Source organism: Cetorhinus maximus, chromosome 5 (assembly GCF_964194155.1).
Source record: "Cetorhinus maximus chromosome 5, sCetMax3.hap1.1, whole genome shotgun sequence".
Lineage (NCBI taxonomy): Eukaryota > Metazoa > Chordata > Chondrichthyes > Lamniformes > Cetorhinidae > Cetorhinus > Cetorhinus maximus.
In genome coordinates, this window is record NC_135883.1 from 2,735,557 (window position 1) to 2,761,361 (window position 25,805).

The 25,805-nt window shown below is 42.6% G+C and overlaps 1 protein-coding gene across 2 annotated transcripts in view; it reads right to left on the minus strand.

The window, feature by feature from the left end:
• The window catches only part of msraa (methionine sulfoxide reductase Aa), a 385,986-nt gene that overhangs the window by 303,216 nt on the left and 56,965 nt on the right, over positions 1-25,805 (minus strand). The window lies entirely within an intron of this gene.

The following is a 25,805-nucleotide window of genomic DNA, read 5'->3' on the forward strand; positions in this document are numbered from 1 at the left end:
ACAAAATCAAGCAGACCCATATTAAACAGAGTGTGGGTTAAATGAAATGGAGAGATTCGCCCTCATGATTGATTCAGCAATGTGCCTGAATCCAAAATACAGAAAAAGGACTGAATCCCTAATTACACAATGCAGAATTTTCACAGCTTGGCAATTCCTGATTCCTGTTTCTTATATAGATTGCAACAATAAAATAAATACCTTGTAATGATAAAATACTGGACAGTATGTCTGACTCATGTCAGAGTGACATCAAACACCACAGAGGCTTTTAAAAGGCAAGTATAAAAAGGTTAAATATATATGTTTAACTTTTTGGGTGTTTAGTATTTTTAGCTTCTGATGGAAACTAAGGAAGCCAAGAGTCAGGGAGAGAAGGAAACATCTAAAGTGGTGTCAGCACAAGGAAAGAAGCGGATTGTCTTTTCAGTCTTAAGTTTACTTCTGTTAGTTTAGTTAACAGTCTAATAAATAGAGGAATGGCAGGGCACTTCAATCCCGTGCATTACGCATCCTGCTCCATGTGGGAACTCTGTGTGCTGGACAACCCCATGTACAGGAAGTGTCGTCAACTGCAGGGTCTCATGCTCTGGGTTTTGAAGCTTGACCAGCAGCTGGAGTCACCGTAGCGTACCCACGAGGCTGAGAATTTTGTGGATAGCAAACAGGGAATGACCAAACAACCCAGGAGGCTCAGGCAGCTATTGCAGGAGTCCCCTGATTGCATCTCATTCTCCAATCGGTATCCAGTTCTGAACAGTGATGAGAGCGACGGTGCCTTTGGGCAGCCCACAGGTGGCTCAGCTGTACAGGGGAACAGGAGGGAGATTGGGAAAACAACATAGTGATAGGGGATTCTACAGTGAAGGGAACAGACAGGCACTTCTGCAGCTGCAAACATGCTTCCAGGATGTTATGTTGCCTTCCTGGGCCCAGAATGTCACAGAGGAGCTGCAGAATATTCTCAAGGTGGGAGGGGGTGTGGTTTGGAGAGGATAGACAGTCAGCAGTCGTGGTCCTTACTGGTACCAATGACAAAAGGTAGGAATAGGAATGTGATCGTGCAGGCAGATTTTAGGGAGCTAGGAAAGAAACTAGCATCAGCTCAAAGGTAGTAATCTGAAGATCACTCCTGGCAACATGTGCGGAGTATAGAAATAAGAGGGTGGAGCAAAATAATGCATAGCTGGATGGCACAGGAAGGAGGGCTTTAGATTCCTGGGACAATGGGACCAGTTCTGAGAGGTGGGGCTGGATGGGTTGCACCTGAGCTGGGTTTAATGTCCTCGAGTGGTGATTTGCTAATGCTGGGGAGGGAGGGGGTGGTCATTTAAATCAACTACGCAGGGGACTGCAAGTAGATGTAGCATTAGAAAGGAAAACAAAGTGCACAAAGGATTGGAAGAGGCAGCGCTATGTAAAAAATAGTAATGTATTAGGTGGAATCAGACAAAGAGGTAATGCAGTAAGATCTAAATTAGGCATACAGTGCATGTATATAAATATATGAAGCATGGTAAATAAGGTTGATGAGCTGCATAGATAACCACACAGGAATATAATGTTGTGACAATAATTGAGACCCCGCTCAAAAATATTCAGCACTGGGTGCTAAACATCCCCGGCCCCAAAGCGTTCAGGGAAGATCGGGAAGGAAGGAATGGTAGTATTGATTAAGGAGAATATTACAGTGCCAGAGAGGGAAGATGTCCTGGAGATGTCAAGGATTAACTCTACTTGGTTAGAGTTAAGGAACAATAGAGGTACTTACACTACTTGGTGTAAACTATAGGCTACCAAATAAAGGGAAAGATATAGAGGACAAATTTACAGTGAGATCATAGAGGTGCAAAAACTACAAGGTAATGATACTGCAGGGCCTTAATTATCCTAATATAGACTGGGATAGTAATGGTGTAAAGGGCAGAGATGGGAAGAGTTTCTGAGGTGTGTTCAAGAGAATTTTCTTTATCAGTATGTTTCCAGCCCAACAAGGAAGGGGGACATTGCTGAATCTGGTTCTGGGGAATAAAAATGGGTCAAGTGTCAGTAGGAGAATATTTAGAGAATAGTGATCATAGTATCAGAAGGTTTAGGTGAGCTTTGGAAAAGACAAAGAGCAATCCAGAGTAAACATACTTAGGCCTGGATTTTCACTACCAAGTCAGGAAGCAGGAGATGGGAAATTTTCCTGCTCCCCACTCAGGAGAAAGTGCCCCAAATGGGGCAGAAGCAGAATGGAGTCGGGTCCGCTGTCCGCAGGAGATGCAGAAGCAGGTCCTGCGTGGGGAACACCTTTCTGGCAGGCTATAAAGGGCCAATGTGTAAGGAGTTTCTGCTGTGAGGCAGGAGGTCCATGGCAGTGCTGCTGGATGTGACATCTATCAAAAGTCAGGTGAGCACTGGCTGTAATAGTTGTCCAACTGGTTGTCGACACTGGAAGAGATGGTCCATCATGAGCCTCCCATAGGCAAATGTAGAGTTTCCTGCTGCCTATTCACCTTGTAATGAGGGAGCACACTCTAGAAAGTTCCAGCTGGCAAAGCTTCACAAGACACAACCATGGAGATGGCAGCATCTTGGCAGCATCAGCTGCTCACAACACACTGCTTGATTCAGATTAGCATAATGCTTCAGGGAACAATTGTTAGACACTGCATGCAGAACCTTTGCCTTTCCACCTCTCTCTCTCTCAGGGTGCGGCCGAGTAATTGAACCTTGCCCACGACCAGGGTCAAAATATCATCCCCCCTCCCCCACAACCCCAAGGGTTCTACGAGACTTTCTGAAGGGCAACTTTTTGTTTTTCAGTGACTACTTTTCTGTTTTTGGAGCTCCTTTATTATGCTCACCAAATCCTTTGTTAGGTAATGCTGTTATTTAGTGTCATTACCCACCGTATTTTTGTTGTTTTTTTTAGGGTTTCCTTCTTTATGAAAGTAAGGAAGTACATAAAGACAGTACGTATACACTATTAATAAATCTTTTAACTGGGAATCTGCTGAAACCCTCATTCATGTCTTCATCCAACACACAGCTGGTCTCTCACATTCTACCCTCCTTAATCTAGAGGTCATCCAAAACTCTGCTGCTCGTGACTTAACACGCATCAAGTTCCATTCCCCGATCACCCTGTGCTCGTTAACCTATGTTGGCTCCCAATCTAGCAACGTCTTGTTTTTAAAATTCTCATCCATATTTTCAAGTTCTTCCATGGCCTCACCCCTTTTAGCCTCTGCAATCTCCTCGAGCCCCACGACCCTCCAAAATATCTAATTCTGGCCTCCTGTACATCCCCAATTTTAGTCAATAACAAAAACAGAATTACCTGGAAAAACTCAGCAGGTCTGGCAGCATCGGCGGAACTCTTTTCTTCTCCGCCGATGCTGCCAGACCTGCTGAGTTTTTCCAGGTAGTTCTGTTTTTGTTTTGGATTTCCAGCATCCGCAGTAGTTTTTTGTTTTTATCCCAATTTTAGTTACTCCACCATTAGTGGCTGTGCCTTCAGCTGCCTAGATCCTAAGTTCTGGAATACCCTCCCTACACCTCTCTGCCTTTCAACCTCACTTTCCGCCTTAGACACTCATTAAAACCTACCTCCTTCACCAAGATTTTGGTCATTTGATCTACTATCTCCTTATGTTGCTCAGTGTCATACTCGGTTTTATAATGCTCCTGTGAAACATGTTAGAATGTTTCATTATGTTAAAGGCGCTATATAGATTTAAATTGCTGTGTTGGACTTAATTTATTCAGATCTAAATGTCACTTTGTTGCCCATCTAAGGCCTTGAGGCCTTCTGACTTCTGCTCTCCCACCTAAAAACTTAGTTTGCTAGCAGTAAAACTCAGTCCAGGTTAAACTAGCACTAAAACTCAGTCCAGGTTAAACTAGCACTAAAACTCAGTCCAGGTTAAACTAGCACTAAAACTCAGTCCAGGTTATTGGTGTTGATTCGGAGGAGGCTGTGGCATAAATTCCTGGGGCACTTCACTCAATGACCTTTCCATCCCCATCTTTTGAGGTAGTCCTTCTTGCCTTCTGCCACTTTATCTTTTAGCTAGGTTAGCAAGATCTACCATTACAAAACATAGTCTGAGTTATCAAAATGTTGCATAATTTGAATATAATAAATAAGAATAAAGTAGTCAGCTTCCTGTGCGGTGTAATGTTGGTTCCTGTGCAATTTTACCCATTGAAAATGGGCCAGTGAAAGAATGAGGATTTATTTTAAAAGCGGCTCACCTGTGCTGCAACCATTAAGACCGATTATGCTCGCTACTCTTTTTGGAAAAGAGAGTTCTGCTGGGGTGTAAAGTTGATGTAGGCACATGATGCTACTGGGCTTGTGGCACCTGGGTCCCTTTTGCAAAGCTGTTGCAATCAATCCCTTACTGTGAACACCCCATTAGTCCAGCACATAATGAGCAAAATGTAAATCTAATAATCCAAAAGCTCTTTCCAGAGCCACCCACAGGATCTGTGAAAGGGTTGGTGATTACGGTCAGAAGGAATCAGAGATTGCATTATTGTAATGGTGGGCTGACCTGTTTCTGATCTGTTCACTTGTGTTTTCAGTCACCACCCTCGATACGCTGTGCTTGTGTTGGGTCTGCCCAGGTGCCAGATCGCGTGTTTGTTTTTTTCCCCCAAATGGTTGCTCAATGGGACAGTTTTTGAGAAGCTTTTTTGAGCAATCATTTGGGAAATAAAATTCACCTCCCGGGTTCCCCATCCTTGCTGCTTCTCCAAACACAGATTCTGTCTCTGAAGAGACAGCAGGATCAAGAGACACAGAATCAGGAGCTCCTCACAGATTCTGTCTCTCCCACATACGAGGGTGACTTTTCCTTTCATCGGTCATCCCCGTGATTGAATTTTTCGGGACTTTTCAAGGGGTTTGGCAGACAAGTGTGATGCAGAGGGAGCAGGCCAGCACGGTAGTTTGTCACTTGGTACTACAGAGCTTGAGTATTGATTCTTTGATGAGGTAACAGAGAGGGTTAATGAGGGTAATGCAGTTAATGTGATATAAATGAACTTTCAAAAAGCATTTGATAAAGTGCCACATGGTAGGCTTGTCAGCAAAAGTTGAAGCTCATGGAATAAAAGAGACAGTGGCAGCATGGACACAGTGACAGGAAACAGGGTAGTGGTAAATGTTTGCTTTTTGGACTGGAGGAAGGGATACAGTGGAGTTCCCTATGGGCTAATAATAGTACATCTGATATTTCTGATATATATTAATGACCAAGACTTGTGTGTACAGGGCACAATTTTAAAATTTGCAGATGACAAAACTTATAAGTAATGGGGACTGTGACGAGGATAGTGATAGATTTAAAGAAGACATGGAAAGGCTAGTGGAATTGGACTCACATGCAAGGTCATAAGATATAGGGGCAGAAGTAAGCAATTAGGCCCATTGAGCCTGCTCCACCACTCAATAAGATTACAGCTGATCTGATAGTGGCCTTAACTCCACTTTCCTGCCTGTCTCCTCATAGCCCTCAACTTCCCTATAGATCAAAAATTTGTCTAGCTCAGCTTTTAATGTATTCAATGACCCAGCTTCCACTGCTCTGTGGAAGAGAACTGCAAAGACTAACAACCCTCAAAGAAACAGGTCCTCCTCAACTCTGTTAGTGGAAGACCTCTTATTCTCAAACTGCACCACCTAGTTCTAGATTAGCCCATGGAGGGTAGATGAAATTTAATGCAGAGAATTGCGAATTGGTACATTTTGGTAGGAAGAGGAAGACGAGGCTATATAAATTAAAAAGATACAATTCTAAGGGGGTGCAGGAACTGCAAAACCTGGGGATATAAGTGCACAAATCATCGAAAGGCATATGGGATCCAGGGCTTTACAAATAGAGACAGAGAGTACAAAAGCAAGGAAATTATGGCGAAGCTTTATTAAGACACTGGTTCAGCCTCAGCTGGGATAGTGTGTCCAAATCTGGGCACCAAACTTTAGAAAGGGTGTGAAGACATTACAGAGGAAGTTTATGAGAATGGTTACAGAAATGAGGGGCTTCAGCTACATGGCTAGATTGTATTCTTGCCCTTAAAAGAAGAGAAAGCTGAGAGGAGATTTGATAGAAGTGTTCAAAATCATGGGGGTCTAAACAGAGTAGACACAGTTTCCACTGGCGGAAGATTTGAGAACCAGAGGACACCAATTTAAGGTGAACTTTCTTTTATTCATTCACGGGATGTGGGCTTCGCTGGCTGAGCCAAGCATTTATTGCCCGTCCCTAGTTGCCCTCGAGAAGGTGGTGAGCTGCCTTCTTGAACCGCTGCAGTTCATGTGGCAAAAAGAACCAACGGCAACATGAGGGAAAAGCTTTTTATGAAGCAAGTAATTAGGATATGGAATGCAATGCCTGAGTGTGATGGCAGATTCAATTGTGGCATTAGGGGAGTGGATAAGAACCTGAAGAAAATAAATGCAGAGCTACAGGGAAAGGGGAGAGAAGTGGGACTGGCCAAATTGCTCTTGCAGAGAGCCACACAGACATGACCCAAATACCCTTCCTCTGTACTCTAACCATTCTATGATTCTGTCAACTGGGAACCATATCAATACTCTTCAAATTTGTTTTACTGAGGAACCATGATAAAAGATTTTTAACCCATCTATATAGACTAGAGCTGAAGGAACTTGTATGCATATTGTATTACAGTATCTTTACAGTGCAGGAAGCCATTCAGCCCATTGAGTCTGCGATGGCTCTCTGAAAGAGCATTCCACCTATCCCTAATCCCCTGCCTTATCCCCGTAGCCTTGCACATTATCTCCCTTCAGGAAGTAATCCAATTCCTTTTTCAATACCTTGATCAAAACTGCCTCCACCACCTTTTCAGGAAGTTTGTTCCAGACTCCAACCACCCTCTGGGTGAAAAATGTTTTCCTCACATCGCATTTACTCATTTTGCCAATTATTTTGAATCTGTGCCCTCCAGTTCTTGATGTACTCTTGGGTGGGGACAGTTTCTCACTATTTACCCTGTCCATGTCCTTCAGGATCTTGAATACCTCTATCAAGTCTCCTCTCCGCATTCTTTTCTCTAAGGAAAACAGACCCAACCTCTCCAGTCTATCTTCATAGCTACAGTTCTTTATCCCTGGAATCATTCTTGTGAATCTCCTCTGTACTCTCTCCAATGCCTTTATATCCTTCCTCAAGTATGGCGCCCAGAACTGGATGCAGAACTCCAGATGTCGCCTAACTAGTGTCTTATACAACTTCAACATGACATCTTTGTACTCATGTACTCAATGCCCCTTTTAATAAAGCCTAAGATACTATATGCTTTATTAACTAGTCTCTCAATGTGCCCTGCCATCTTCAATGCTTTGTGTACATATACACAGAGGTCCCTCTGTTCCTGCACCTCCTTTCTACCTTTATTTTATACTGTCTTTCCTTATTCTTCCTGCCAAAATGAATCACCTCACACTTCTCTGCATTGAACTTCATCTGCCACTTGTCTGCCCAATCCACAGTCATGAAGCTATTAATGTATATAATATTTTGGAAAATATTTTTCTTTTAAAATAGAGGTTTAGTATGCGGGTCTGTCTTAATTGGATTAAAGCCAGCTGGTCTGGGTGCTTTGATGGGTACTAGTTTTGATATGTAAGAGAGAAAGCATGCATTTGCATTTTGAATAGAGCATTCAAGAAGTGGGGTGAAAACCTGACGCCTTCCAGCAGCTACCAAGCAATATATTTATATTACTAATAAAATTGGTACAATGAAAGGGGTTTCATTGTTAAAAAGATAAAGTTCAAAGAGACTGGTAAGACAATGAGAATTTGAGTTCAATCAGTGGTGGTAGGTATAACTTCAACAGTTTTCGGGTGTGTAGAGCAGAGACAATGTCAGATCAAAAGGCAGCTGTAAGCCTCCAACTGGCTCCACTGTGAAAACAACCTCATTTTGAATTTGTAAGGTGAAAATGCTTTGCCTGGTGTTTGGTTAAGTCTATGGGTTGCTGTTGCCTTAATGGAGATTAGTTTGGGAATTTGCTAAAAGTTATGATAGTGGTAATTTGTAGTCATGTGTACATATATTTTAACCTGTGTAAATTAATAAAATGTTTCATTTAGTTTAATGTAAAACCTCGAGAACTAGTGATCTGATTCCTAAGTTTAGAATCACAACTCAAACATAAAACATAAAATTATGAGTTATGACAGTTGTTTAAAGTTTCCCCCTGGGATTTTTTTTTTTAAACAACTCCGCTTTACCAACTGCAGCAGTCATAACATCCACCAACATGTCTATATCCTTTTGAAGTTCAAGACTGTCCCCTTCACAGTTGACAATGTTTCCAATCTTCGTGTCATCTGCAAATTTTGAAATCATGCCCTGCCCACCACAGTCCAGGTCATTAACATATATTAAGAAGAGCAAGGGTCCCAACACTGAGCTCTGGGGAACTTCACTACAAACCTTCCTCAAATCTGAAAAACAACCATTTGTCACTACTGTTTCCTGTCACGCAGTCAATTTCTTACACAAGTGCCTACGTTCTCTTTTATTCCTTGACCTAGAATTTTGCTCACAAGTCTGTTGTGTGGCACTGCATCAAATGCCTTTTGAAAATCCATTTAGACCACATCAACAGTGTTTCCCTTATCAACCTTCTCTGTCACCTCCTCAAAAATTCCAGCAAGTACGTTAAACACGATTTTCCCTCAATGAACTCATGCTGGCTTTCCTTAATTATCCTGCACTTGTCTAAGAGACTATTGATTTTATCCCGTACTATCGTTTCCAGAAGCTTCCCTACCATGGAGGTCAAACAGACTTGTCTGTAGTTGCCAGCTTTACCCTTGCATCCCTTTTTGAACAAGGGCGTATCATCCCAGTTCTCAAGATTATCTTTAAATGCTGTGCTATCTCTTCAAATATGTCTGCTTTCTTAGCCCCTGCAGTTAACCACAATTGTAATTTATCCACCAATTCCATTAACTTAACTTTAGTTACCTTTTGTAAACCAGCCAAAGTTATAACTTCAATTCCCAAACAAGCCTGAGCAACTGCCAAAGCCATATTGAAGTCTCAAGACTTCAAAAAAAAACCTCTCACCAACTCCTGAATTCTGCTTCTCGTACTTGTAACCTTCAGATTCACCAACTCCAAACCAATCAAGGAATTTCAAAGATAAAAGCAAAAAACTGTGGATGCTGGAAATCCAAAACAAAAACAAAAACAAAAATACCTGGCAAAACTCAGCAGGTCTGACAGCATCTGCGGAGAGGAACACAGTTAACGTTTCGAGTCCGTATGACTCTTCAACAGAACTAAGGAAAAATAGAAAGGAGGTGAAATATAAGCTGGTTTAAGGGGGGTGGGACAGGTAGAGCTGGATAGAGGGCCAGTGATAGGTGGAGATAACCAAGAGATGTCACAGACAAAAGGACAAAGAGGTGTTGAAGCTGGTGATATTATCTAAGGAATGTGATAATAAAGGTACACATAGCCCTAGTGGGGGTGGGGGGAAGGGATCAAAATGGGCTAAAAGGTAGAGATAAAACAATGGATGGAAATACATTTAAAAATAATGGAAATAGGTGGGAAAAGAAAAATCTATATAAATTATTGGAAAAAAGGAGGATCGGAAAGGGGGTGGGGATGGAGGAGAGAGTTCATGATCTCAAAGTGAGTTTCTTCAACTTCAGTTCTTTGTAGACAGCAGCTTGAGGCACAGATGCTGAAGGCTTTTCACACTTAGATCTTAAAATGCCTAAACAAAAACAAAAATACCTGTAAAAACTCAGCAGGTCTGGCAGCATCTGTGGAGAGGAACACAGTTAATGTTTTGAGTCCAAACGACCCTTCAACAGAACTAAGTAAAAATGATTTTGGATTTCCAGCATCCGCAGTTTTTTGCTTTTATCTTAAAATGCCTACCCTTCCACACAGCCTTCGCTGCTTTATACATACTTTCCCCTTTGAATGCAAATTCCCATTGTTCACTGTCTTTGGACTTTACCTCCCTTATCATAAAAATGTGTCATAGTGCCAAGTTTATCAGTAATCTTTGGGAAAAATAAATCCACTGTTTCTGAACTTCACCTGGCTAGATGACACATTTCACACCTCCTTTGAAAACATTCTAGCCTGGTTTATTTAAAAATGTAAATGTCCTTTTACACCTTATATTCTAAACTTCCCCCATGTTTACCTACTTAACATTTCAAACCTGGCTTATCTTTTGTTACATCAAAACCTTCAGACCAGCTGCCTTTAATCCAATTAAGACTAAGACACACAGTTTTTGTTTTTGTAGACACAGATACCACTATTTTCCAATAAATTCCAATAACATTATTAATCTTCCTGATAGTTAGAGTTTCCAACACCTTCCTCTCAACTGTAAGTCCTTCTAGTGTACCAGTTACCTCCTCTCTCACCTTGGCCTGGGTAAGATCCTCTTCCTTTGTAAAGACAGGTACAAAGTACTCATTCAACACCTCCACTATTTCTCCAGCCTCCACATACAAATCCCCTTTTTTTGCCCCAAATCAGCCCTACCCTCTTTTATGGAAAGCAAACTAAATGCAGTATATTAAGATTCAAAGTGTAGTAGTATGGAAGTGATAATATGGTAAAATATCAATTGTATGTTATATATCAGTATATAAAGCACACCCACAGGTGTCGGAAGAGAAAGTAGAAGGGCTAAAGTGTTGATAAAGTGAATTCTAGGAGTGTTTGCATGTGGTGGGTAAAGGCCGCCCCACTCACGATGTAGCGATCTGGCGGAGGGGTTGTGGGGAGAGAAAGTGCACAATAAGCAGAGTTGGAAGAGCAGACAGTTCCTATTGAATTGTAGGGCTACACTATGTAGCAGGAGTAATGAAAGAAGGTTATCGATGGCCAAAATGTTAGGCTCCCCCACGTGGGAGGGAAGTGGAATTGAAGCAATAGGATTCCTCTTAGGTTCCCACCCGCCCCAAACACACAGCGATTCTACGCTGGGGCGGACAAACCCTCTGACTGGAAGACCACACTTGCCCCAATTGAGGCCCTTAAGTAGCCAATTAATGGCCACTTAAGGGCCATTTCCGACCCAGCCTCAATTTTTAGACTGGCACAAGGTTTGATGTATTTCAGGCCACCCCATGGAGGTTGAAAGTTATATCCTGGGCCGGAAGGGGTTGGGGTGCCTCCATCAGAAGCCCCTTTTGAAATCTGGCACACCACAGCCCCCCAAACCACCCCCCCACCCGCCTCCCCCCTCTTAAGGTCTGATGGCCTCCATACCTACCCAGATGCCAATCGCACCCCTTGCACCTCCCAGGCCTTCCCTACCATCCCCACCCTGGGACCCCCTGAACTTACCTGGGCCTCCAGTTCCCAGGCTTAGTCTCCGGCGTCTTCTTGAACTTCCTTTTCTGTCCACTGCAGCGCTGTCATTGCAGGGACTGGGGAGCTGCTGGCCAATCAGATTGGCTGGCAGCTCTCTAAGGTGGGTCTTCTTCCCAAGTGAGGGGCGGAAGTCCCGCCTGCAACCAATTAACACTCATTGGAGCGTGAATAGGCTGCGGGGCATTCGGAGTTGGCAGGGATGTGTTCCCCGCTGACTCTTCTGTGGTGGGAAACAAGACCCCACCATCCAAAAAATACAGGCCAAGGAGTTTGTCAGGTGGTAAAAGGATTTCCAAATCAGCTTGCTGATACTGGCAACAAACTGGTTTGAAGCAGTCAGAATTCCACAAGACATTGTGGTTGCACATTGACCTGTGTTCTGCATGAGCAAGTGACTACCAAAGGGAATAGAACTGGGCAAACCATACAAGTTCCTGGTTGAAGCTAAACAGAATAGAGTTATTCCTGATTTCCAGTATTCATACTATTTTGATTTTGGACTAGTCCTGACAATATTATTCCGGAGAGATTTAATGGCTTTGATATTAAACAACGCAGGAGCAGTTGTCGAATTAAGAATGATGGGACAGATAGTTGATCTCATATGCAACAGCGGGACTAAATAGAATCACTCCGTACCTGTAAATTAGCATTATCATTAATACCTTATCCACCAGTGACAGCCCAATGAACCAACTGGCACAAAAGTAAAGTACCGTCATTATGCTGCACAGCAGAACCTGCTGAAAAACAATTTAAGTCAAAAATGCCAACCTACTCTATTGTCATTACCCTGATGGGTAACCTGACTTATGTCAGCAGGTCAGTGCCAGTCTTGCAAGGCAGAAACTGGCACTGACCATAGCAGTTGTACAGTAAACGTCAGCAATTCAAGAGGAGCAACATGGCGCAGCCAATGGAATTAACGCAACCGGATTTTTTGGGTTCTTCAAGAGCACACAGATCTACTGTTATACATTCAATCTATCATTTATAAGCACTAGAGGTTTCCAACTGCAACTGTGGGAGTGATTTATGAGAGATTTTAAATTTGAAGATTTTTAAAACTGAAGACTAAAATCAAATCAGGCCAGAATATGGTGTTAAATTAATGCCGTAGTTTCTGCATTAGATCAAAGGAAATCATTCACATCAGGATCCTGCGGATTTAAATTAACCAATAAGAGGAGGTGTAGTCGGGGTGGGGGGGGAGGGGTGATTGTTCGCGTGCTGTCATTGTGGAAACACTCCAGCAACACTACATGCATTGATTTTCCTAAGGTCAGGCAAATTTAATGTTAGATTGTTTTTTTTTTAAAATCGCCTCTCACTATTTTTGTAAAATAGTGATAATGCTTTGACAAGAGACTTTCTCACATGTGCGCAAAAATTAAAGCGTTCTCTGAAAACTTAATGCTGTGTCTCGAAGAACACAAGGAAAAGGGGAAGATAACAATGAAAGCTGCAGAATTTGGAAAACTCAATGACTTTTATTTTTGTTAAGTAAGACGCAAAATGCTACCGTGAGTCCTTAAAATTAAAAAGGCACTTGTAATGTAACCCATGGCTGAGTTTGTTTTTTAAAAAAAAATTCGAATGAAAATGTAGCAAATATATGTTTAGATTCATCTCAAGAGCTGAGATTTCCTATGAGGCCACTGTTTATTAAAAAATAGATGTCTGATTTCAAAGTAATGGTATAGTCACATCAAGAATTTATATATGTACTTATAACACTCCAAGACATCTTTTATTTATAGGTTTGTACATACTTTAAATATTAAAGACACAATCACGTGTCTTCAAATTGCTCAACTTCTAGGTTAGTGTTGAGTTTCTCCACTCCCACCAACACGAATGGTGTTCATAGTTGAAGAAGCTGGTTTGCACGGAGCTTCATCAACATGCAGGAGATAAAATACGATGGATCAAATCTTCTTTATCCTTTTTAGACAGGATAAAGAAGCAAAACCAAAGATGAAAAGTATATTACGCTGCAGAAACCCTCCCCTGGATGTCATCATTCAGCCTCTTTCAATTTAAAAAAAACTCAATCGTTAACTAGGTGGCTTACTTTAAACACCTGGGCTGTCCTTCAGGTATTGCAAAAATTCTTAACTACATTTTTCCAAGAGTTAAAAACATATTGATGTGTATAGGGTAATTAATTCAGTTGCCAAATTTGTTTTTAATCATAAAGTAACATGAACGACCAAATCTTTTGGTGACATTTATTAAAAAAAGGTTTAAAAATAGTCATCTAAATCATCAATTCGATTGTGGATTAAAATTTAAATCCAAGGTTTATTGTTTTGTTAAGAAAGTGTTTTTTTTCTGATGACCGGTGACCACTGCACATCTTTCAATCCAGAGGATATGGGGCTTCACACAAACAAACTTATGCGTGGTGGAAAAAAATGCATTTTGCAATTCACATTTTGCTGTGATGTCCATGATTTGCCTCATTTTGTCCCCTCCTTGCACTAAATTGTTGTTTATACAAAACAGTGAGGAGGGGCAAAAGACAGCATTAAGTGCAGCAATATGCTAATGATTCTATTCTTAGTTAAATTAAAACAGCATGCCGCTGAAATAAATCTATTTTACTGAACTACGCCAGCCCTTTTTTGGTTAGATCCTCTTTCCAGATTAATTGGTCATGGAAGAGAGACAAAGATTATGAAAGGTAAGACACAGAGTGGCAAATAGATGGTTGTTACTGTTGCCACCTGGTTCTATTAGAAGAAAGGTGACCTTATGCCAAGGTTAATATGGAAGAGAGAGGTTTAACTTCCAAATCCCCGCTCTGCAACACAGCAGAAAAAACAGGTAGACTTAAAAAGGAAAACAAGAGCTCAATGATATTAGGAAATAAAACACTGATTTGTCCAAGAAAGGCACAAATTGCCCACTGGCAACACAATAATGCATTGGTCCACATTCCTAAACAGTAAAGCGTCACGAAACTACTCAGATTAATGCCATACTAACTGGCTTCACTGGAACTCAAGAATGCTAAAACTGCATAGTAGCTGAGTATGTGTGCTTTCCAATTCATATTCCTATACATTAACAACTTGTATTTGTACACAATGTAATAAAACCACCCAAGGCACTTCACAGGAACATAAAACAAGATATGACATTAAAATTAATTGGGAATTCAGCTTCAATCCCTATTATTGGTACACTTTTCTTACCATCCACCCACAAGCTATCTTAAAAGCTGTACAATCCAGAGAAAGGATCATATCCATTCCATAAGACTTTGATAAATCCTCTAAACTTCGTTGAGTGCAGGAGGGCATGCCAGGAGCAGCACCAGGTACACCTAAAATAATGAGGTGTCAACCTGGTGAAGCTATAAAACAGGACTACTTGTGTGCCAAACAGCATAAGCAGCAAGTGATAGACAGGGCTAAGCGATCCCACAACCAACGGATCAGATCTAAGCTCTGCACTCCTGTCACATCCAGCTGCAAATGATAGTGGACAATTTAACAACTCACTGGAGGAGGAAGCTGCACAAATATCCCCATCATCAATGAAGGGGGAGCCCAGCACATCAGTGCAAAAGGTAAGGCTGAAGCATTTGCTACAATCTTCAGCCAGAAGTGCTGAGTGGATGATCCATCTCGGCCTCCTCCGGAGGTCCCCAGCATCACAGATGCCAGTCTTCAGCCAATTCGATTCACTCCATGTGATATCAAGAAACAGCTGAAAGCACTGGATACTGCAAAGGCTATGGGCCCTGACAACATTCCGGCAATAGTACTAAAATCTTGTGCTCCAGAACTTGCCACACCCCTAGCCAAGCTGTTCCAGTACAGCTACAACACTGGCATCTACCCCGCTATGTGGAAAATCGCCCAGGTATGTCCTGTACACAAAAAGCAGGACAAACCCAACCTGGCCAATTACCACCCCATCAGTAAAGTAATGGAAGGGGTCATCAACAATGCTATCAAGCGGCACTTGCTTAGCAATAACCTGCTCACTGACGCCCAGTTTAGGTTCTGCCTGGGCCACTTAGCTCCTGACCTCATTACAGCCTTGGTTCAAACATGGACAAAAGAGCTGAACTCCTGAGGTGAGGTGATAGTAATTGCCCTTGACATCAAGGCCGCATTTGACCGAATGTGGCATCAAGGAGCCCTAGCAAAACTGGAGTCAATGGGAATCAGGGGGAAAACTCTCCGCTGGTTGGAGTCATACCTAGCACAAAGGAAGATGGTTGTGGTTGTTGGACGTCAGTCATCTCAGCTCCAGAACATCACTGCAGGAGTTCCTCAGGATAGTGTCCTAGACCCAACCATCTTCAGCTGCTTCATCAATGATCTTCCTTCCATCATAAGGACAGAAGTGGGGATGTTCGCTGATGATTGCACAATGTTCAGCACCATTCGCGACTCCTCAGATACTGAAGTAGTCCATGTCCAAATGCAGCAAGACCTGGACAATATCCAGGCTTGGGCTGACAAGTGGCAAGTAACATTTGAGCCACACAGGTGCCAGGCAATGACCATCTCCAACAAGAGAGAATCCAATCATTGCCACTTGATGTTCAATGGTATTACCATCACTGAGTCTCCCACGATCAACATCCTGGGAGTTACCATTGACCAGAAACTGAACTGGACAAGCCATATAAATACTTCGGCTACAAGAGCAGGTCAGAGGCCAGGAATCCCGTGATGAGTAACTCACCTCCTGACTCCCCAAAAAGCCTGTCCAACATCTACAAGGCACAAGTCAGAAGTGTGGTGGAACACTCCCCACTTGCCTGGATGAGTGCAGCTCCTGCGATACTCAGGAAGTTAACACCATCCAGGACAAAGCAGCCCGCTTAATTGGCACCACATCCACAAACATTCACTCCCTCTACCACTGACGCACAGTAGCAGCAGTGTGTACCATCTACAAGATGCACTGCAGGAATTCACCAAGGCTCCTTAGACACGGCCTTCCAAACCCATGACCACTACCATCTAGAAGGACAAGAGCAGCATATAGATGGGAATACCACCACCTGGAAGTTTCCCTCCAAGTCACTCACCAACATGGCTTGGAAATATATCGGCCGTTCCTTCACTGTCACTGGGTCAAAATCCTGGAACACCCTTCCTAACAGCACTGTGGGTGTACCTACACCACATGGACTGCAGCGGTTCAAGAAGGCAGCTCACCACCACCTTCTCAAGGGCAACTAGGATGCGCAATAAATGCTGGCCCAACCAGCGAAGCCCACATCACGTGAATGAATTTTTTTTTAAAAATTGAAATAAAATCTATCAACCAGGTTAACCGCAAAATTAACAGTATAGAACATTGGAAACTAAGCTAATAAATAAAAAACTGTACAAGATAAAGTGTTACAGCAGCTGACATTGCATCTGCTGCAGCTCAAACAGACCCTGGTGGCCAACATGGCCGAATTATATTGGAGATTCTCCATCAGGTGATTCTACGCTACGTTAGTAACTGAGCCTATTGGAAAAGGAACTTTCCACTAAACTGACCATCTCCTTTAAACTCAAACCACATAAAAAAACTGACTGATTCACTGATGACAGTTGTTGTGCATTCAAGGTCTTGCCTCAGACATTGCCTGGGGTATAGTGCTGCTAGTTAGTCTCATGTGGTCTGACACACATTTAGAGATGTGGGCGTACTACTTGATGTATAACTCCACTGTAGTGTAACCGAGGGGGCATAATGGGTAACAGCCTTGGAAGTAGCACTAATCCAACAATGACATTTAGTCACAAGAAAGTTAATGGGGTCCCTTTGTGTCCCTGTGGCCACAAGATTGCAACCGCAATAAGTATTAGCTATTGACGTCCTTACACTCTGTATAGGATATATTACCAATATCATTCTACTTGCAGTGATTTAGTAAGTTAGCAGCAATTGTGCATTGTTTCCAGCAGCAACAGCAATGGAGACTTTGAAGACTCAATCATGGAATATGTTAGTCTCATTAAAGGTGAAACAAATCATGTCCACTCAGGAGGACACACTGTCCTCTGCAATTTCTGGTCTATTGCATTTGAAATGCAATGTCATTGCTGCTCACCCGTTTAAAATGGGTACCCTTCTAATGGACTGGCTGTTCATTTAATGTTAACTACTGCTGAGATGTTCACCGCTTTTGAGCCTGCAGTGACAACCACAACTCCCAGCAATCTCACTTTTGCTGAAACTCAGGTGTTGCGGTACCCCTGAATGGTTTGGGGGAGGAGTCCATGCTGATGAACATCACTGACGCTCAAAGCAACAGGGACCAATAGTGGGAGAATTTTGCTTATCTCCACAAATTGCACAAGGAAGTAGGGCTGATAATTTCAGGTGTAAATCAGCAAAGAAGGACTAACTCACAGTTGTATGGTAGATTAAAATGATGTAATTACATCAATGTTATTTATATTTCAAAGAAAAATGCCATTATCGCCATAGGCTATAATGTGACTGTTAAATAGAAATGATTGTTTGGACCAGTTAACAATTGTTGCAAATGCTGCGATTTCTGGCCAATTACGTGCAGCTGTCACTGAGTGCTGACCAATTCGATTGGAGTTCACTTCACCACTCTCCATAAATATCAAACCTTTGGACACAATTTAAAACTCCTTATCATTTTAATTATTTTGTGCCTTCCAAGCCTAAGTAAAATAGTTCCCAGTTCTTATTACCCCATTCCCACCCCAGCTCCTCTTTGCCACCTCTCATCCCGGCTCCTCAGTCCCATCAATGCTTGAAACAGCACAGTCAAACCTCGAGCAGTTTCACTGTGTTTCTCCCCTTCCATCAAGTACTGTTACCAACATCAGCGGTGACACTAAGGAGCTGGGGTGTTTGGGGGGGGGGAAAGCAGTGGGGGAGAAGAGGAAGCAAGGGGAACCAGGAATGATGGGGAGGAACAGGTGAGGGAGAGGTAGCCAGGTGGCATTCCAGACCCCAGCAGATGGGAAATTTCAGCAAAACCAGAGAATTATCGCAGAACTTTTCCATGCCTGTTTCTTTCTGTATCTGTCTCCTTCCCTCTCAGTGTCTCTCCCCTTCTCCCTCTGTCTCAAGTGTTTAAAAGCTCATGAAATTATTTTTAAAAGTTTATAGTTTTTTTTTTTTAAAATGTCATAACTGTCCTATAATAAAAATTATAAAGAAAAATACTCACCTGCTTGGCTGGCAATGCACCACACCGGAAGCCCTCACCACTTGTCCCAAACCTAGACCCTGCTGCAGGGAGAAGATGAAAAATCCATTGCAGCAAACAAACCAGCTAAGTTTATTCGTCTCTATGCAGTCCCTTCACCACTGACTGCAAAATCCAAGTTAATAAGATGTAGTGTTTTAGCCTTTTATCCTTTCTGGATTTGATATTGCCATTTCTCGCTCAAAGTTTTGTACCTATTTGGCATTTTACCACTACTTCTTTTTCCATTTATTTTCCCCACCACATATCTTTCGTGGGAGCTGCCCCTGATTGGAAACAGTTTCCAACAGACAGTGTGGCCATTCCTTTGGGAATTTTTCAGACCCTCATGGAGTCAAGAGGATGAGCTGTACAAAGCCAGGAACACTTTTATCAGGGGTGCTGACACCCAAGGAGGTGATCACACAGCTGCCATTAGTGTTACTTGGGCATGTCCAAATATTCATTTCGCTAGGGAGTCAATCTAGGAACTTTCCCAAATTCAGAAGTTAGACCTCCAAACCTCATCCATAGCTGGGACAGCTCTGCCCATGATCTGCTGTCATTACTGCCCTGAATCTGTGACTGTTCCTTTCAATCTACCTCAGATGGTGTAGGTCAGATCAGCCAGTCTGCAATGCACTAATCTGCACATCAGGTTGTTGATGGATTTGATAGGAAGAAGTTCTTCAGGAAAATAACTGGGAACAGGAGTCCGCAGGGCCTCCATAACAGAACTCATGAGACCGGTCAGCCTCCTTTTGCTAACATTCTGGTATTTACAAATAGGAAGAGGCTCTCGTTCATTAACATCCAGCTTGCATGAGGTAACTTGGATGAACATACAAGTCAAAGCTAAGTATTCTGGGGACTGTCATGATGCATTTATTCTATGTCAGTCAATAGTCCCACTTTTATTAAATAGCCTTTCCCTCTATTAGAGATGGATCTTGGGTAGCCAGAGATATCCACTCAAGTTGTTGATGACCTGCAGAATTCACAAAGTGCAGCAGAGAGAAAAATATAATGAGCACACACCTTCTACAAAGATGAAAAAGGAGAGCGGCAACCAAAGTCCAGATGTTAACTCAAGGGCATTTGGGAATCTCTGATGGAGAGTTCAGCATGAAACCCAGGCCGTTTTAACTCGCTGGCCTCATTTAAACATATCCACATGCCTCCAGTCTGAAGCTAGCAGGAATGATGCGACAGCCAGTAGATTGGGGGGAGGGGGAGGGGGTGGGTGGGGGGACACCCTTCAAGGAACCAGAAGAAATGGATCCGAGCGTAAGGTTAGGGTGGGGCAGGCTCTCCAAATGGCCATTTGGAGGGAGAGGGAAGGCCAGGGCTGAGGAGGACCACTCCCATTCCTTCAGGTCCAAAAGGAATCTTCATAAAAAGGATTAAATATTTCAATTAAAAATTGTTGTTTGTATGCAGATGATATTTGCTGTGACAGCAGCAAATGATAAGCCCCATCCCCAACCCCATGCCTGAAATGTCCCTGGTTAAAATTACACTGAGCAGGAGCATATCAATAATGTGGCACAAGGTGAACCCAAGTGATAATGCTGTGGCCAATCCATATCTCCCAGCTAGCAACCATTCTTGCTGTTTTTTTGTTGGTGAAGGATTTAATGCAGCCAATCTTCACACACTTTAATAAGCATTTATTTACAGAGCTGCGTTTTACAAGCATGCACCTCCTTACCCACAAACAGTTTCAGTGTGTCCTATACGGGCACCAGTGAATCTCCAGTTAATGCCCACAACCTACATACAATTAAACAATTCATATACGTTTAACAGTTTCCTTCTCTCCCTTTAAAAATTAGAGTTTATAGATACAATTCAAATTTCAAAACAAATCATTTGTAAATCAAAAGTCTCCATATTTTGTACTAGGCATTACATTGCGGTGCCCCTCCTCTAGGACCCCTAATAATTATTTCATACATGCATTTATTTTTGTAAAGCAATATGACAGTTGATGATTCGCATCCACTCATTTAATTTTGGAGATTTCCTTTCTCTCCAGCATGTGTTTCAAGCAAGGTGAATCCAAAATGCTTTTTCACTCTGTTCTCACAGAGTGTGCGTTATCCCCACAATGAACAATTAGATTATTGACGTAACATTCAATTGATATACTTTCCTCAGTTTGCCCATTGTGCAAAATCTCACTTAAAATATTTTCCAACTAGAATCCCATATCCACTGCCTCCCCAAGAGCCAGTGTTTCAACAAGCAAAATACTTGTAACAACCTTCGTTTCTCAAGCTAAGAGCATTTCCCATTTTCACCCATAAGAAATATTATGAAACCAGCTGCACTAGAATGCCCATCAGGAAATCTAGCACATGAAGCATCACTTTTTCATGTAATTTAGGTCATCTAAGGAAAGGAACTTAAGTCTGTATTTCTTCAGATTTTTTTTAGTGCTTCATTTGCCCTTAAAAAATTCTCACCTTCAGGATGTTTCAATGCAGTCCTTAACTCCAACACAAAAACTAGCACCTGGTGTAGTCCCAGTGCCCAACCAGTTCAACTGACCAATCTAGTTTCGCAATTGATCTCTCTTCTTTACATATCAATAATCTTCTAGTATGACTAACCAGGATCGGAGCTACGCACACTAAATAGGATTGTTGAGTTAAAGTTATTCCAGTCCCACTTTGCTAAATATCTAAAATCATTTATATTAACACTACCTAGTCCTTGATCCATCATATTCTCCTCCTTAGGAATTTCATCACAAACATGTGAGCATTTGGGGTACAGTGTGCCCCATTGGTCACCAATTCAAAGGGGCTTGGAGCATATTAAGCCAATGACGTCTATGCTGGCACGGCCATGTTCATCAAGTGGATGACGGCCATATCAAAGACAATCTATACAGTGAACTGCCTACTGGATTACAGCCTCCTGGGTGTCCATACCTCCACTACAAAGATACCTGAAGGCGAGTTATGAAGATGGCTGATATTGACACTGACAACTAGGAGACAGTCGTTGATGACTGTAACCTCTGTAGGCCGACTGACTGCAAGGGCATTGGAAGAGGCCAGCAGAAACAAAAAGGTCAGCTGGTTGAGAAGAGGGCCCAGAGAAAACAGAGGCCAGCCACTCCTGCACCTTCTCAGCCCACTGTCTCCCTCTGCAGCAAAGGCAGCAGAGACTGACATGCTGGAGTGTGGTTCCTGAGTCACACCAGGCAATGATCAACACAGCTGGCCACCACAGCACAAACCATGGTCTTACAAGATGGAAAGTTGCCACAAGGGTGCCTCCTTTACTTCTATGGGCTGCTCAGAGCCTGAGATTAATTTTTTTTAAAAATTCATTCACGGGATGTGGGCTTCGCTGGCTGGGCCAGCATTTATTGCCCATCCCTAATTGCCCTTGAGAAGGTGACGGTGAGCTGCCTTCTTGAACCGCTGCAGTCCATGTGGTGTAGGTACATCCACAGTGCTGTTAGGAAGGGAGTTCCAGGATTTTGACCCAGCGACAGTGAAGGAACGGCGATATATTTCCAAGTCAGGATGGTGAGTGACTTGGAGGGAAACTTCCACGTGGTGGAGTTCCCATCTATCTGCTGCCCTGGTCCTTCTAGGTGGTAGTGGTCGCAGGTTTGGAAGGTGCTGTCTAAGGAGCCTTGGTGAATTCCTGCAGTGCATCTTGTAGATGGTACACACGGCTGCTACTGTGCGTCGGTGGTGGAGGGAGTGAATGTTTGTGGATGTGGTGCCAATCAAGCGGGCTGCTTTGTCCTGGACAGTGTCAAACTTCTTGAGTGTTATAGGAGCTGCACTCATCCAGGCAAGTGGGGATTATTTCATCACACTCCTGACATGTACCTCGTAGATGGTGGACAGGCTTTGGGGAGTCAGGAGTCGAGTTACTCGTCGCAGGATTCCTAGCCTCTGACCTGCTCTTATAGCCGCAGTATTTATATGGCTGGTCCAGTTCAGTTTCTGGTCAACGGTAATCCCCAGGATGTTGATAGTGGGGGGTTCAGTGATGGTAATGCCATTGAACATCAAGGGGCAATGGCTGGATTCTCTCTTGTTGGAGATGGTCATTGTCTGACACTTGTGTGGCGTGAATGTTCCTTGCCACTTGTCAGCCCAAGCCTGGGTATTGTCCTGGATGATGGAAGGAAGGTCATTGGTGAAGCAGCTGAAGATGGTTGGGCTGAGGACATTACCCTGAGGAACTCCTGCAGTGATGTCCTGGAGCTAAAATGACCGACCATCAACCCCACAACCATCTTCCTTTGTGCTAGGCATGACTCCAACCAGCGGAGAGTTTCCCCCCCCAATTCCAGTTTTGCTAGGGCTCCTTGATGCCACACTCGGTCAAATGAGGCCTTGACGTCAAGGGCAGTCACTCTCACCTCACCTCGGGAGTTCAGCTCTTTTATCCATGTTTGAACCAAGGCTGTAACGAGGTCAGGAGCTGAGTGGCCCTGGTGGAACCCAAACTGGGCATCAGTGAGCAGGTTATTGCTAAGCAAGTGCCGCTTGATAGCACTGTTGATGACCCCTTCCGTCATTTTACTGATGATCAAGAGTAGACTGATGTGGGTGGTAATTGGCCGGGTTGGATTTGTCCTGCTTTGTGTGTACAGGACATATCTGGGCAACTTTCCACATAGCCGGGCAGATGTCAGTGTTATAACGGTACTGGAACAGCTTGGTTAGGGGATGCGGCAAGTTGTGGAGCACAAGTCTTCAGTACTATTGCCGGAATGTTGTCAGGGCCCATAGCCTTTGCAGTATCCAGTGCCTTCAGCTCTTTCTTGATAACACATTGAGTGATATCAGGACTAATCATGTGGAATAAACCTCAGCAGTCAGATTGCCATATTTGATAAGTACCATCTTACCATCACAACCTATTACCCTACCAGGACCTTTAAGATCCCTATGATTCTCTCTTGTATAATACACCAAATCTGCTGAATTAAATTCTGCCTCAGACGATCTTACACGACGCCTCGGTGCTGTCCCAATTCTCTCCGAGACCTCAGCCTTAGAGAAAGCCCGTCTCCCTCTGTGTAAAGCATCAAATATATAGGAAAAGAAATGGAATTGTAGTACCTTCTAGAGCAGGAGGATTAATGCATAGCACAGATGGCAAGTTGGGATTTCGCCCATAGAGTAATTGATGGGGACTATATCCTCCAACCATCTGGAGTGAATTTTTTGCATGAACCATCCATGCCAGGGTGGTTGTCAACTCAGTCTGGTTGATCAACTAAAATTTTATGCAGCATTTCATCAATCACCACATGATTCCTTTCTCAGAGTTTATTGCTGAAGAAACTTTCAGGTGTGATATTTATGACTATAAATGTTCATATTTTCAGACATATCTCTGAACTAGTCATTGGCAAATTCACCTCAATTAACAGTCAGAAACTTTGCTGATGGCACAAGTCTAGTCCCTATACATTTCTCCAAGTATTACTGTAGAAAGGTTAAATCTCGTCATCAGGTTTACAAAATGCAGAATGAAAATATTGCTGTCTTTGTCCCATATCTTTAGTTCTATGGCAACTACCTTGGTAAAGTCACCAGTGCCTATGGAAGGCTTACAATAGGATGTGGCGGCATCCTACGATACTTATTACAAATTTCACACTTTTTACTAATCACTTCTATTAAACTCAGACACTTCAACACCAGCATCTTTTAACCTTTGACAAATAGGGTGAGTAAATTGCCTATGTAACTTCCAGACAATTCGCTTTTTTCTCTCCAATTCTTGTTGCCAGATGTTATACAACTTGCCTAACACTGATGTGAAATACCAGGTTTTGTTAAGGGGATACAATAGTGTCATGACTAGGTAAACTGCAGATCCACCTACTTTCCAGAACTAAATACTTTATCATGCTCCATGTTAAGTTTCGAGGTGCATGCAGCACTAGCACAGCACAGCTGAAGGACTCCACAACTTACATGCGCATCACAGGACAAAAGCTTTCCGTGACCATTATCATTTGCTCAGATTCATCAATATCTTCATCCTCAGAATTCACTTCACTATGTGTCATTTTGAGGATCCCTCCCTCCCCACTTTGGGCAGTTCACTGCATAATGATGCTTTGCATCACACCTGAAGCACATAGTAACTGTTCCTTAGGCATTCCGAGGATTCATTCACCCTTTATTCCTGTTCCAATTCAGTCTTCTGCAGTAAAAGCCAGATCTGCTAAAGGTGTCTCATCCTCATTCAGCCTGTCTTTAATCCTTCCATTGTACAAGTGCAATATCTGGACCATTTCAAAATCTGGCAAATCACACAGTCCTCTATCCTTTGTGCCACTGTGAAATATCCCATTTGTTCCATGATGGCTGAAGGAAATTATCATTTTCCCAGGAATATTTTTCAAGTCAGTAGACATCTATCCAACAAGTTTTCCTTTTCCAAGAAACAAACACCAATTAGAACCAATAGCCTGCTCATACCTTAGCACAATCCAGCAATTTAACTGTTAGTACTGATCCAGGGATCCCCAGATTAAATATTGTCAATCTTTTATACAATCTGTTAAACCCATGAAGTCCATAGATTACAGTCAATGGGATGACCATCTATTTCCGAAACCTATCGAAGACTGATCATGCCTCATAGGCAATTCACATATAATCTTTCTTGTAAATTTCATCACTAATAATAGGTCCAAACCTTCATCACTGTCCAACTGACTAACATCCAGCACAATAGAAAGAAAATCAGAAGTAATGTAGGAAGCAACACCACCAAGGCCATACCTTGTTTCATCTTTGGTAGGCACTAGCAGAAACTGATATCCACACATCCACTTCATTCTTGGATTAATCATATGGTTCAGACTCCAGGAACATTGGAAGGTAATCATATCCCACCAATTTACACTTGCTTTCCGCCATTTTGCACAATGGCAACTAGAGTTGTAGTTCTCTGTCTGAAAATCATTTTCATAACTTCCAACCTTATCCTGTTACAATGTTATATTCAAGAAAGCCAGTTGGTGAAGAACTGATCTTCACACACTTTTATAAGCAATTATTTACATAGACATTACAAGCATATACCTTCTAACCCAACAGCCACAGTTTCAGTCTGCATCTATTTATAGGGGTATAAGTGAATCCCCAGTTAATGTCCACCACCTGCATACAATTAAAATACCATTAACATACAATTAACATTTAACATGATTTACTATG